General features: G+C 54.4%; 1 pseudogene; it reads left to right on the plus strand.

The window, feature by feature from the left end:
• The first annotated feature begins 5,427 nt into the window (after positions 1–5,427).
• Positions 5,428–7,530, plus strand: LOC147692546 (28S ribosomal RNA; annotated as a pseudogene).
• The last annotated feature ends 538 nt before the right edge of the window (positions 7,531–8,068 follow it).

Consider the following 8,068-nt stretch of genomic DNA (forward strand, 5'->3'; position numbering starts at 1 on the left):
AGGGCTCCCAGGATGGTTCGCAGGTGTTCAAGGTGAATCTCCCACGATGGACTAAAGACTATGATGTCATCTAGGTACGCGGAGCTGAAGGCATGGTGTTGACATAAGATTTCAGTCATAAGGCACTGAAAAGTTGTGGGCGCTCCATGCAGCGAAGCCTACCACCCCCGCCCCGTAATCACCGAAGGGGAGTACGTTGAACTCAGGGCCCGTCCGGGGTCACAAAGGCCGTCTTTTTCCAATCCTCTTCTTTTAGGGCCACTTGCCAGTAGCCTTTGGTCAAGTCCAACGTACTTATGTATTTGGCCTCCCCCAGCTTTTCTATGAGCTCATCTATACGAGGTATCGGGTAGGCATCAAACAAGGATATATGGTTCAAGGCACGGAAGTCCATACAAAATCTTGCACTCTCATCTGGTTTTGGGACCATTACTATTGGTGAGGACCACTCACTCCTGGACGGTCTTATTACTCCGAGACGCAGCATCTCTTGTACTTCTCTCTGTACGTCCTTCCTTTTCGCAGCTGGTATCCTTTAAGGTCGCTGTTTGACCGCTGCTCCCGGCGGGGTCACAATTCGATGTTCGATCACTGAGGTCTTTCCAGGGAGGTCAGAAAACAGCGAAGAGAAAGGCAACAGAACCTTCTGCAGACCTTCTTGTTCTTGTCTTTGGAGATCATTATTTACCACCAGGAGTTCAAGTGTTGACTCAGGGGAAGAGCCCGTGGGTATGGTAAGGTGGCTGTTCTTTGGGGGTGGTCCGATACACTTTTTCAAAGAGTTTATATGGTAGGTCTGGCTCTTGTGGGAGGAGATCTGTAACCTGTAGCTTGTTCTTCCTACTGTCCCGGTCACTTTATAAGGCCCCATCCATTCTGCCTGAATTTTTTTTGTGCTGGAGGGAAACAAGACCAACGCCCAATCGTCTACTTTAAGCATTTCTCCAACGTTTTCCCTTGTCGTAGTATGTTTTTTGTTTCTCCTGGCTTTTCTCAAGGTTGGAGTATGCCAACTCTCGTATCTTCCCTAGTTGGTTTTTCAAGGTTTGGCTGTATTCCAATATGTTACGTTCTTCTCCCGCTTCTTCTGTTTCCCACGCTTCCTTCGTCATCTCGAGAAGTGTTCTGGTTTGACGGCCGTATAGTAGCTCAAACGACGAGCATCCGAGACTGCTTTGGGTCTGTCCTCTGATGACTTACAGGGCCAAGGGTAGTATACGATCCTACTCCGTCCCGTTCACCGAGAGCATCTTTTTGAGGGTGGATTGAGGGTGCCATTTTAGCGCTCGACGAGTCCGTCCATTTGCGGGTGATACACTGATGTTTTAATGTGTCCAAGATCCAGCAACTTGCTAACCTCCCGCATCAGCCTGGACACAAAGGCGTGCCTTGATCGGTTAAGATCTCTTTAGGAAACCCTACCCGAGAGAACAGTTCGATAAGCTTCTCAGATATGACTCGGGAGGTCAGGACTTTCAGTAGAAATGCCTCGGGGAACCTGGTGGCATAGTCTACTATGAAGAGCGCGTAAAGATTTCCTTTTTTGGTTCTTGGGAGGGGCCCTATCAAATCCATTCCCACTCTTTCAAATGGGGTGCCTATTATCGGGAGTGGTTGCAATGGAACAGCGGGAGGGCGGTGGGTGTTCCTCTTTTGGCATATCTCACAGGTTTGGCAATGGGTCTTGATGTCCTTGTATACCCCCGGCCATTAGAAATGCCTTAATACATTTTGTGTGGTTTTCTCGCTCCCTAGGTGACCGGCTAGTAGGTGTGTGTGAGCATAAAACATGATTTGTTCTCGAAAGCACATGGGTATGAGAAGCTGAAGAGGGCCAGCCTTACCACCTTGCCTATAGAGGAGCCCTTCCCTGATAATGAAATGGGGAAACCTGGGGTCAGGGGTATCTTGGGAGATATGGGCCTGTTCCCAGGCATTGAACAGTGTGGCATCATTAGTTTGGGCGAACTTAAAGCTTCTATCGCTTGCCCAAGGTTCAGGGTATAGTAAGGCCGGTATAGCAGGGGGATCTTTACCTTTCGGGTACTTTGGGGAAGTGGACAGTTTGAGGGTGTGGGTGAACAAATCCAGGAAATTAGGGTTGTCTGTCCCAATAATGATTTCCTCTGGAAGGGTCTCGAGTACCCCCACCCTTACGGTGCAAGCCTTTCCCCCGGTCAACTCTAAGGGTATGTTTGCTGTGGGATAAGATTTTACATCCCCATGGACACACTTAATATAGACCCAGGAGTTGGGAATCACCTGGTTGGGTTTAACGAAAACCCCATTTATTACTGATTGTTTACAACCAGAATCAAGGAGGGCTTTAATGTCTCCCCCATTCACCCTTACACTCACCAGTTCAGCCGAGTATAGAATGGTCTTGGGGAGGTATCCCACTTCCATGGGTTCTTCTGCCGTTTTTCTTTGGGGGCATAGTCTGATAATAGGCCCCTAGGCCCACATTCAAAACATTGCAGACCCCGGAAACTGGGGGTCTCAGGTTTGAGGGGGAGGGGGTGGTAGGCTTCGCTGCTGGTTCGAGATTTCTTTTCCGTCTTGTTGGTTGATAGCCGGGAGGTTTTTTCGGGTTCCCAAAGATGCAGCCGGAGTTGAGCCCTGGCGAAGGTAGAGGCCATTTCCAGGGCTTGGGCAGTAGTCAGGTTTGAGTGTTGACGCAGCCATTTCTGGGTGTTATATGGCAAAGCCTACAAACACTGCTCTAAATACATTTTGTCCATGATCTCTTCTTTGGACGATACCGCTGGAGTGACCCACTTGTCAGTAGCAATTTTTATTCGAAAAAGTTGAGACGTTAATTTGTGTTAATCCAATTTTTATTGGTTTTAATTGTTTATTTCTCCTAGTACTGAGTCTGTAATAGGGTAGGGACGCTTCCTGCTCCTTATCCGGGGATACACACCCTCTCAGAAAGCCTTTTCCTTTCTTCCTCCACTCCAGGGTGATCACAAGGCCCGTCGCCGGTCCGGATCATACAGAAAAGGGAAAGACAAAGACTGGTTTCAGTCAGGTGTCCACATATGTACAGTGCTCAGGGAAAGGGGGTGAGGAGTCACTCGGTGCAAAACAAAAAGGCAAAAAAAAGGAAGAAACTGGGTATTCATGCCAGTCGTGCTCAGGAGGGGGAGTGACTGGGTTTCTCGCTGGTGAGGTTATGGGGGCTTAAAACATTCCTCCCCGCCCAACCCGAGATATGCAAACGTACCTGTGTGAGCCGCGCTTCTCCTGAAGCGTGGCTGGGCGATACGCTGTGTCGTTGGCCTCCTGGCTCCGGTGGACGTTGGGAAGGCTCCTCTCTTTCAGCTTCGTCCAGTCTCCTCCTCTGGGTCGTCTCTGCACTCTCACCGTATTCGCTTTCTCCTCCGGGTGTAAGACACACTTTTCTTTCTTCACTTCCTGGTTTTACCGGCTCAGGCTCTGCAACGCCATCCACGGGCGGGGCTTTCCGCAAACTCGGCCCAGTTAAAGAAGCAAGCTCCACTTTCATCGGCAGGCAGGAAGAGCGGTGGTCTTGCCCGTTTCCAATTTTCAGGTTGCTGTGGGAAGAGAGGTGAGACAGGTCTATCTCTAATCTTTGAAGTCAGAGGGTTTCCGTTCTCTGTTTCTGGCTGGCTCCCCTCGTCACAGAGAGAGTTCAAGAGAGAGGGAGCGAGTGTGTGTAGGTTTCTGTCCGTGTGTATTAAAATAATTCAGAATGAAATTCGAGACACCTCACTTTACCCGACTGAAAGCACATGCACCCATCTATTTATCAGAAAACACATTAGGGAGGTGTTACACCCCAAACACCCATACCCCCCCTCCCCAAAGCGACCTACCTGCATATTCACAAACCCAGTTCAAAAGCACCTCTCACCTGTCTGTCCCTCTGCACTGGTTTTACTCACTCGCTGAAAGCAATACCAGGTCTGTGATGCCCTTAAAGGTCCGGGGCAGCACGCACGCTACACTGAACAGATCAGCATGTGTCTACCCTTCGCTGACAGATGCGGGTAACCCGCTTAACCTCGTTCGTGATAGGGATTGGGAATTGCAATTATATCCGATGAATGAGGAATTCCCAGTAAGTGCGGGTCATAAGCTTGCATTGATTAAGTCCCTGCCCTTTGTACACAACTGTCCCTACTACCGATTGGATGGTTTAGTGAGGTCCTCGGGGAGAAGACGATCAAACTTAACTATCTAGAGGAAGTAAAAGTCATAACAAGGTTTCCGTAGGTGAACCTGCGGAAGGATCATTAACGGTGGAGCGGCCCGAGCAACTGACGCTGAAAGCCCGAAGCCCGCGGCCGCCTCCTACAAGCACACACCGAAAGGCTGGTGGAGCCGCCCGTGGCCGCATAGGGCGCTCGGGTGAGGACCGGGACTTTGGTGGGCCTCTTTCCCCGGGGAGGGCCTGACCGACGTGTGAGGGACCGGGGCGGGGGCAGCCCCTGTCCCTTGTCCCTCTCTGGGAAGGGCAAAGAGGTAGGCCCTCCCGAGACGGAACCCAAGCTCACCTGGCACGACCCCCGCGGTGGGGGGAAACCGAATGGCAGTGCATCTCCGGGCTGGGACGACTCCCCCCTCAAAAGGCCCTGCCACCGCCTGGCCCCTCCCACGCCCGAGTCCCCGGCCCGACCAGGCTTCAGGCAACTGAGGAGCGGCCCTTCTCACGCGGCAGAGCGGCCTGGAAGAGAAGGAGCCGAGGGCCAGCGAGGGGAACCCGGCTCCTCTCGGTGGGCGGCATGCGGGATGGGGAGGCACCTGGCTCTTCCCTTAAGGCGCTTATGACCCGGGCAAGGGTGGGGTGGGCTGTTCGGCAGCCCACCAGCACGGCACGGGCCGCCCGGCAACAGACGGCTGACATGTAGGTGGGGCGATCCTCCCTCGTTGCCAGGTACCCGGTTCGACCCGTTCGCTTGCAGCTGGGCCGAGGGGTTTGAAGACTCGTATGGTCCCTCCCAGTTACTCCGGGAGGTACCAGCGGCGCAGGGCTGCCTGCTCCCATCATTCCGGGAACACCCTTCCTCGTCCATGGGTGGGTGAGGGGGGACTCCTGGGCAGAGCGCCTGGTAACTTTTTTTTTTCTCACAACGGTGCAGTCTAACTCCCAGAGGGGAAGCCTTGAACAGGGTTCCCGGGCTGTCTCGCCGTGCAAGCGGTGGACGGACGGCATCGCCTTCCTCCTGCCTCTCCTGCACCCGCAGGTAGGCGAATGTGGCTGTCTGTGGTGTTTCACAAGCTGCCTGCGCGCACGTGCCTCGGGCGCCCACCTCCGCGGCCGGCTTCCCGGGGAAGGCCTCCAGATCCGATCTGGGGAAAAAGGGCGAGCGTTGCATGCTCTGGCAGGGGCCTGGCCTTTCCCGGCTCCCCCTTAATGCTTCGGCTTTTTTTCGGACTACGACCTCAGATCAGATGTGGCGACCCGCTGAATTTAAGCATATTACTAAGCAGAGAAAAATAAACTAACCAGCATTCCCTCAGTAACGGCGAGTGAAGGGGGAAGAGCCCAGGGCCGAACCCCCGCCCGGCGGCAGGCGCGGGAAATGTGGCATACAGAAGACCGACTCCCTGGCGTTGCTCCTTCTGATCGAGGCTCACCCCGCAGACGGTGTTAGGCTAGTAGTGGCCCCCGGCATGCTGGGATCGGGTCTTCTCTGAGCCGGGTTGCTTGGGAATACAGCCCAGGGCGGGTGGTAAACTCCATCTAAGGCTAAATACGGGCGCAAGACCGATAACCAGCAAGTACCATAAGGGAAAGTTGAAAAGAACTTTGAAGAGAGAGTTCAAGAGGGCGTGAAGCTATCGAGAGGTAAATGGGTGGGGTCGGTGCAGTCCATCCGGAGGATTCAACACGGCGGGAAAGTCGGTGGCCCAGGAGTTCCAGATCCCCTCCACGGGACAAGCACCCGGGCCTTATCCGGCCCCAGCAGGGTGCATTTCCTCCGTGGCGGTGCGCCGTGACTGGATTCGGGACGGCTGGGAAGGCTTTAGGGTGGCAGGTGGCCCTCTGCTTCGGTGGAGTGTGTTACAGCCCCCCTCGCAGCAGCTTTGCTGTGTCTGCGGGGTAGAGGAAGATTTGACCGCCTCCGTGCCCTCCCCCGGGCACTCGCTCCCGGCCGCCCCTCGGGACAACGTTGGGTTGGGGGAGGGGGGATGGGGCACCCTGCTCCCGGTGCGACTCTCCATTGGGGCGGATGGTCTCAGTGCACCCTGACTGTGTTGTTCTGGAGCAATGTCAGTTACCCACCTGACCTGTCTTCAAACATGGACCAAGGAGTCTAACACGTGCCTGAGTCGGAGGGCCGAGCTAAACCCTGTGGCGCAATGAAGGTGAGGGCCGGTGTGCGCCGCTGAGGTGGGATCCTGCCATGCTTCCAGCGGCGGGCGCCCCACTGACCCGTATCGCCTGCTCCATTGGGGAGGTGCACCATGAGCTTGCGTGATAGGACCCGAAAGATGGTGAACTATGCCTGGGCAGGGCGAAGTCAGAGGAAACTCTGGTGGCGGTCTGTAGCGGTCCTGACATGCAAATCGGTCATCCAACCTGGGTATAAGGGCGAAAGACTAATCGAACCATCTAGTAGCTGGTTTCCTCCAAAGTTTTCCTCAGGATAGCTGGCTCTCAGAGACCCCAGTTTTATCTGGTAAGGTGAATATTAGAGGTCTTGGGGCCGAAATGATCTCAACCTATTCTCAAACTTTAAATGGGTAAGAAGCCCGGCTCGCTGGCATGGAGCCGGGCATTGAGAGTGCCTAGTTGGGCACTTTTGGTAAGCAGAACTGGTGCTGCGGGATGAACCAAATGCCGAGTTAAGGCGCCCGATGCCGACGCTCATCAGACCTCAGAAAAGGTGTTGGTTGATATAGACAGCAGGACGTAGGCCATGGAAGTAGGAATCCGCTAGGAGTGTGTAAGAACTCACCTGCCGAATCACCTATACCTGAAAATGGATGGCGCTGGAGTGTTGGGCCCATACCCGGCCGTCACCGGCGCTGAGAGCCGTGGGGGCTAAGCCGCTACGAGTACGAGGGCTGCTGCCGTGCGCACAGAAGCCCGGGGCGAGGGCCCGGGTGGAGCCGCCACCGGTGCAGATCTTGGTGGTAGTAGCAAATATTCAAACGAGAACTTTGAAGGCTGAAGTGGAGAAGGGTTCCATTTGAACCAGCAGTTGAACATGGGTCAGTCGGTCCTAAGAGATGGGCGAGCACCGTTTGGAAGGGATGGGCGATGGCCTCCGTTGCTCTCGGCCGATTGAAAGGGAGTCTGGTTCAGATGCCCGAACCCGGGTGGCAGAGACAGGTGCCCTCGCGGCATCCGTTGCAGTAACGCAAATGATCACAGAGCCGGTCGTCCTGGAATGGGTCCGCCCCGAGAGAGGGGTCCGAGCCTTGGAAAGAGTCGCAGTTCTGGCGGCGTCTGGTGAGCTCTCGCTGGTCCTTGAAAATAATGGGGAGGTGATGTAAATCTCACGCCAGGCCGTACCCATATCCGCTGCAGGTCTCCAAGGTGAACAGCCTCTGGCAATTTGGAACAATGTAGGTAAGGGAAGTCGGAAAGTCAGATCTGTAACTTTGGGATAAGGATTGGCTCCAAGGGCTGGGTTGGTCGGGCTGGGGCATGAAGCGGGGCTGGGCGTGTGCGGCGGCTGGACGAGGCACCTCCCTCCGGGGCGGCGGCGACTCTATACGAGGGCCATGCCCTTCCTATGGATCGCCCTAGCTGTTCTACCCTTTCCGGCGCCTAGCAGCAGACATAGAACTGGTGCGGACCAGGGGAATCCGACTGTTTAATTAAAACAAATCATCGCGAAGGCCCGAGGTGGTAGTTGACGCGATTTGATTTCTGCCCAGTGCATTGAATGTCAAAGTGAAGAAATTCAATGAAGCGCGGGTAAATGGCGTGAATAACTATGACTCTCTTAACCTATTTTCGGTTGTAGTGGCCTTTACCTCCCAGTAGTCCCGCTGGTAACTGCCTCTGTAGTACTAGACTCTGCGTAGAGAAGTCTATAGAGATATGCCAAACAAGGTTCTATCATGGCAGCGAGCGTGATAGTGAGAA

This window comes from Lissotriton vulgaris, chromosome 9 (genome assembly GCF_964263255.1).
Source record: "Lissotriton vulgaris chromosome 9, aLisVul1.2, whole genome shotgun sequence".
Taxonomy (NCBI): domain Eukaryota; kingdom Metazoa; phylum Chordata; class Amphibia; order Caudata; family Salamandridae; genus Lissotriton; species Lissotriton vulgaris.